At 45.6% G+C, this 6,597-nt stretch overlaps 1 long non-coding RNA gene across 1 annotated transcript in view; it reads left to right on the top strand.

The window, feature by feature from the left end:
- The first annotated feature begins 1,761 nt into the window (after window positions 1–1,761).
- LOC126503853 (uncharacterized) overlaps window positions 1,762–6,597 on the top strand; it is a 16,966-nt gene continuing 12,130 nt past the window's right edge. Inside the window, exon 1 of the long non-coding RNA XR_007592419.1 lies at window positions 1,762–1,853. This is a non-coding gene — a long non-coding RNA (uncharacterized lncRNA). The remainder of the gene's footprint in view (window positions 1,854–6,597) is intronic.

Consider the following 6,597-nt stretch of genomic DNA (forward strand, 5'->3'; position numbering starts at 1 on the left):
ATGAGGAAAGGCTCAGTCTGCAGTCGTCACCCAGACCAAGAGGAAGCAAGATGAGAATGCTTCACTGATAAAAGGTGCCAAGCCACGTGGCTAACACAGACAAGAATTATGGGCTAATAGAAGTTATAAGAGTTAATAAGAAGCCTGAGCTAATAGGCCAACCAGTTTATAATTAATGTTAACCTCTGTGTGCTTCTTTGGGACTGAATGGCTACAGGACTGGGTGGGACAGAAAACCTCTGTCAACAATTGTGCTGTCCCTTAGAGAGCCTCAGGCCATTCCTGTCTTGCCATCTCCTTCCCCAAGTCCAGCGGGAAAGAGCCCAGTTCTGACCAGCTCCTGGTCACTCTTCTTGCTAAAACCAAACTCTCCCAATTTACTTCATTTGGACTGATTACCAGCCTAATCACTATGTCCTGGGAAGAGTAATGTTTTGAATGGTCAGGTGAGGGTCACGTGTCCAGTATTGCTCATGATCAAACGTTCCCAGGTCCCACCCAACTCACAAAGAGTGGGAATGGGGGAGGTTATTACAGAAGAAAATCAGTTGACTGAACTATAGAGAGACCAAAACAGTGCACAGGAGTAACACGCACGTTAACTGAAACTTTCAGCTCAACAGCTTTGTCAAGTGACTTTTCTGCAAATGGCATAAAATTTTATTTTGCATTTAATTAATTACATAATTTATTTGGACTAGTGCAGCTTCTTATTTGAAAGAGCAGTTGTCTGGCTGGTTGGCAGCTAAAAACCACCCATCTGTCTATCCATCCGTGCTCATGAAGCAGCTCTTATAGGTTGGTCCCTAAACCGAATGTTGGGGGAATACAAAAATAAAAACTGCATCACCACTGCCAAGAGAGAGAACATTATTGCCTTCTTGTTGTTTTTATTCTTGGCCATTAGATAATCTGTTGAGACTAGAATCTTGCCACACTTCGCCGACGAGGTTATGTAGAACTGGATGTTATCAAAGGTGTGGGAAGCCATCCTGTGCGTATTTGCAGCCTCTCAGGTCAGGTCTTTTCACTCCCCACACCTGCCCTGTCTCTCATTCTTTGGAGACTACCCAGGGTTCTGCAGTGCCTTATGAAATGGTCATAGCAGAATATCCCTGGTAGAGTCATAGTAGATCTAACCATTCTATCCACACCACCGGGATACATAACCAGAAGTCAGCTGATGGAATACCTTCAGCCCGTCGATGACCGCTTAGTGAATCATCCATTGCCACTTGCCTCACGAATGGTCCTTAGCGTGTCTACGATACTACTGAAAGCACGGAAAAGTCCACGTGATGCAATTCCAGGACCTGACCACATTCAGTGTTAGACCGGCAACTGCTCTGGTCAATGCAATGCGGTGAGGTTTAGTTTTGATATGCGCTTCTGTAGTGTGGGAGCTCAAGTTGGGTTTATAGCCAAGTAATCCCACAAGACGCTGAAGATCACGTCTGAAGGGTGAAGAAGAATGAACGAGGTGAGCAGCAGGGTGGCAGGGTGGGTATAAGCAGTGACTGGAGGTGGGAAAGGCAAAATGGCTGGAAGAGGATTGTTAATGCTGAAGAACGGGCCTCAGTGTGCATGAATCATGTCGTGTAAAACAATGGCTTTTAAAGCATGACTTATTGTTATCACCGCTTCCCAGCTGAGGAAATAGGCCTTCCCAGAGCCCCACACCCACATGAGCACAAAGATTAAGTTACTCAAAGTCACTAGAAGAAGTCGAGCTGGGATTTGAATGATTAGTGTTTGGATCAAGAAGCCCTGCTCGCAATTGCTCTATTACAATGACTTCCGGGGAAAAATGCCAGCGTGTCAGGAACTTGGAAAGTAAAGGGAAAGGAGGTGAAGTAAGACGGCTGGAAGAGAAGAGGGGGAGGCAATGGAGGACTCCGTAGGTCAAAGAGAACTGGGCTTTGTGTGGAAATGAACTGGTCTAACAAGGCCATGATGAGATTTATGTTTTCAGAAGATACCTTTACTTGGTAGGCTGAGCAGAGGATTTGAATCAGGGAGCTTGGTTAGAGCAAATGCTAGTACAGTTGTCCAGGTGAGAGGGACCATTGAGTAAAGGTGGTCATAGTTACAGTTCCACAGATGGGTGGACTCAAGAGGTGACGTATAAAATCCCCTCTGTGCAGTGACCGGTTACAGGGAGAAAGGTTAGTGGATTACAGACATTCACAGTTCATGGGTGTGTGGGACCATGGCTTACAAAAGTGGATGTATGATTCATGGTCTATGAAAGGGGTTGGGCCCATGGTTTATGAAAGTGTATGGATAGATAACCTGTGGTCTATGGAAGCAGATGTATCCAAGGTTCATGGAGCTGGATGGATCCATGTTCTGTGAAATTGGATGGACCTATGCTTTATAGAACTGGATGGACATCCATCCTCTGAGCTGGGGGCATAGACTATAAAGACTTAGCAAAAAACAGTTTGATATATCACACAAAGCAAAAATACTTTGACATAAAATTCCCCCTTTAAAAACATGTATTTTGTAAAATGCCTGATTGTCTGCCGGACTGAAGACTGATGCCTGGTGAAGGGACTTCCTCCTTAAGACATAGCGATGCTCCCTGCTTTTCCCAAAAGTCTCCTCCTGGAGTTGGGAGTGTGTGTGGGGGGGTGGAGATGGGGTACATTCTAGATGGGGTAGTGATAGGAGCCAGGGTATCTATGACCTGAAGAGAGACAACTCAGACAGTGTTTGTATCAAAGCTGAAAACCTGGAAAGTTGGGAGTCTTGAGTCATACCCTGGGGAACTTTTAGCTCCCCCAAGCCTCCCATGGGTTCCAGGGTTTGAAGACAGCTTTATACTTTGGGTGTCAGCCAGACTTCTTGAAGAAATGACTCCCCCGGCTTCACATTTTCTGCCTCAATATCCCTGCTCTCAACCATATACATACATACATATATAAAATATATACATATATACACATGAGTGTATAGTTGCATATATGTGCATCTATATAATTTAGACATATCTGCAAACAGCAATAAACCCAAGAAAGACCTATATGATGATCCAGTTTGAAACCAGCATCATCTTTCTCATCCTTGAGACTTTCCTGACTTTGGTCACACAAGGTCATCTTCAGACTTGTTCCAAACCCTAAATCATTGCCGGGAGAGGGTGAGCACACAGACAGGGAGCAGGCCCAGAGGAGCAACTTTCCCTTTTTAAAACCACTTACCTAGGCTAGGGATTCTTGTGTTGTTCGTGGCAGTGTACTTGCCGTGGCTGGAATGAAGAGGAAAGGACACATGACATTGAGTCTGCTCCTGTGTCAACACATTTCCCACCAGCGCCAAGTCTGTGTAGACGGTAGGTCTGATGGTGGAGTCTATTTGTGGATCATAGGAGTCGGCAGCTTTCTCTGCAGAAGGGCCACAGAGTAAATATCTGTCACTATATTAATATTAATATACAATTTCACCATTATATATTTCACTAATATCAACCGTGTGGCCGGTATTACAGATGCTCAACCCTGAAATGCGGTGTGATAGGAACCACTGCAATATATAAATGAATGGGCGGGACTCTCATACTGAAGGAAGCCAAGGACTAGATCTGGAAAAAGGGCTGTGGCTTGTCAACCTCTTGCTTAAAATCCTTTAGTGCTGCACCTGTGCCCTTTCCTTTGAAAGCCAGAGTCCTTGCCAGTAGGCGAGGCCAGTTGCCATGCTGTATCGTGGAGTGGTCTGCAGAATTCAGGTCCCCTTGGCTGTGTACTTCCCCTGATGCCTATAGGCCCTCTCCCTATGGCGCTTACCACGTGACAGTTTGTTCTGTCAAACTTATCAAGTGAGAAGAGAGGCTCTAGTGAGGAGACTCCCACAAAGACTGAACAAGTGTTTAGCGACAAGTCTTAGGAATGACATCTGTTACTAATTTGTGTGTTGTAACACTGGGGGCAGAACCCAAGACCTTGCACACGCTGGGTAAACACTCTGCCCTAGTTTAATGGTGGTGGCTCCTCCCAAATACATGCAGAAGCTAAATCCCCCTGTAATGGAAGAAGGTATGGCCTCTGGGAGGGTCTAAGTCCTGAGGACTCCTCTCCCCCACCTCCTCCATGAATGGAATTAGCACTTAGATGAAGGCAGCCCTCTGTTTTCCTCTGCTGCTTTGCTGTGTGAGAACAGTGTGCCTCCTTTTGTCAGGAGGTAGCACCAAAGTGCCCTCTTGGGAGCAGAAACAGCTCTCAAGGACACTGGACCTGCTAGAGCTTCGGGTGTGGGGTTTCCCAGCCTTCAGGACAAGGGAGTAGAGTTCTAATACACGTAAACCACCCCAGCTTAAGAATGAAGTCAGTTGGCCCCCTTCTTCACATGAAGGGGGCTTGATACAGGGTATGGATGCATCTGTGGTGATAGGAAACACTGGGGCCCTGCTAGGAGCTGCCTACAACACAGCTGAGGGAGATGAGGCACCCAAATGCCAAGGGCTTGACCTGAATCTTCCTCAGTAACAAAGAACCAGGGAACCTGGTAATCTGATCCCAGACCTGTGCAGCTAATCTCCAAACCCGGAATGGGCAACCGTATTTGCATAGGAGCTTTTAACCTGTAGCCCACATTGTGAGGCAGAGTCTAGACTACTCTGATTTCAAAGAGCATGAGGCTGCCTGCGGTGATGCTGATGCTGACCTGGTGGGTCTAGGGTGGGGCTAGAGAGCCATGTCTGCAAGGTTTAGATAGTGGGGATACCACCATATTCCCACAGTAGCACACACCCAAAGGGCAACTCCAGGCTACGACATAAACAGTGTTTTCTGTTTCTGATCTGTTCCTGAATTGGTGAAATGGACCAATCATTTGTACTTCAGTATTTTTTAATTCTCTCTGTGTGTGTGTGTGTGTGTGTGTGTGTGTGTGTGTTTATCTGTACCCACAGTACCCTTGCAGGTCTGAGGTGTTGGATATGTCCGAAGCTGGAGTGATAGGTAATTTTGCACCACCCAGTGTGGGTGCTAGAAACTGAACTTGAGTTCTCTGGAATGCAGTCAATGCTCTTAGCTGCTGAGCCTTCTCTCCAGCCCCCAGGTTCCTATTTTTCATATGTACATCCATTTCTATCCAATATTCAACAGTTGACCTCTCCATAACAGGTCATCCTAATTATTAAACCCTTTGTTTTATTTTAGTACAATGTAATAGCTATACTTAGTAAACATAGTAGCTATTCTTGCAGGTTTGACTTAAGTGTGACATCCAGTGGAAAGGCCTGCCCTCCCGAAAAACAAAAACAAACAAAATCCCACAACTGCCCTAGAGTCTCAGCCCAGGATGCTTTTGTCTCCTTGCCTGTGTGCTTGTAAATTGCTCTTTAATTGCTCACTGCCAGTGACCGTGAATTGCCGGCCTTCTGTGAATTTATGAAAGACATTCTTTCCCCAAGACGCCATGCTTTCATCTACTGGGAGACAATTACAGTGGCTGTTGCTGCTGCTGGCTTTGAAGTCGCCCAGCACGCTTTGCCTTTCTCCTTGTTTGCTTTCCACATGGGATGACAGCTCCCAGGGCTGTGATTGTCTGCTCTGTCTTTGGATCCCTGGAACCCCACACACCTAAGAGGTTGAACGCAGGCCAAAGAACATTGAATGAATAACTTCATCATAGATAACATTAGAAAGTTTAAAAAGTCCCAAAAGAAAACAAGACAAAATGAAGAGATCACTTAATTCCTTCAGTCTTTTTTTCCACGCATCAATTCTCATGTTGCCCACTCTTACATATGCACCCTGATATGTAATGTGTCCTTTCCCTTTGGATGACAGCTGCCTGCCATTTATTGATGCCTACTAAATGTTTGGAAAGATTCATTATAGTAAGCCTCATTTGCTACTGTCAGCTTCCGGGACCTTAGAGGCTAGGTAAGGGGAGAGACACCTTATGGCTGAGAAGGCATAGCTGCTGCACAGTTCAATGTTTTGAAATTGCTCTTGGCATCTTCAGTATGAAGCAAGGGGATAGCTGGTCCCAGCCTTGTCATAGCATAGGGGTGGAGATGCCCCATAGGGACCTGTCTGGTTCTGAGACCCTTTGAGAGCCAAGACAGTTCTCTCTGTCTTTCTGTCTCTGACTCGTGTGCGTGTATCTCTGTTCATACATGTACAGGTACACATATATGTGTGTGTGCATGTGGAAGGCAGAGCTCATCCTCAGGAGCCATGCGTCATTTAGAATTCTTTCTTTTATAAACTTTATTTCTAAGAAATCATAAAAAAAAACAAAAAATGAAACAGAAAAACACACCAAACACCAGAATTAATTAGACCCAAAGTCTACATTTCAGTGAACTTCCATACAAAAGAAAAGTGGTGAAATGGACCAGGAAGGGCATCTGTCCATCATCTCCTTCAGCAGGAGAGCTCCAGGAGCTATTTAGCCAGAGTTGCAGGCATTTCTGTTTGTTTCTTGTTGAAATAGGAGCGGCGGGGCTGCGTCCCCAACACCCCGGCCGCTTGGCTAGCTCATGCCCAAAATAACAACACACAAACTGTATTCATTTAACTGCTTGACCCATTTCTATCTAGCCTCTTCTAGGCTAACTCTCGCACCTGGACTAGCCCATTTCTA

This window comes from Alexandromys fortis, unplaced genomic scaffold (assembly GCF_014885135.2).
Source record: "Alexandromys fortis isolate MF-2015 unplaced genomic scaffold, M_Fortis_MF-2015_v1.1 scaffold_50, whole genome shotgun sequence".
NCBI lineage: Eukaryota > Metazoa > Chordata > Mammalia > Rodentia > Cricetidae > Alexandromys > Alexandromys fortis.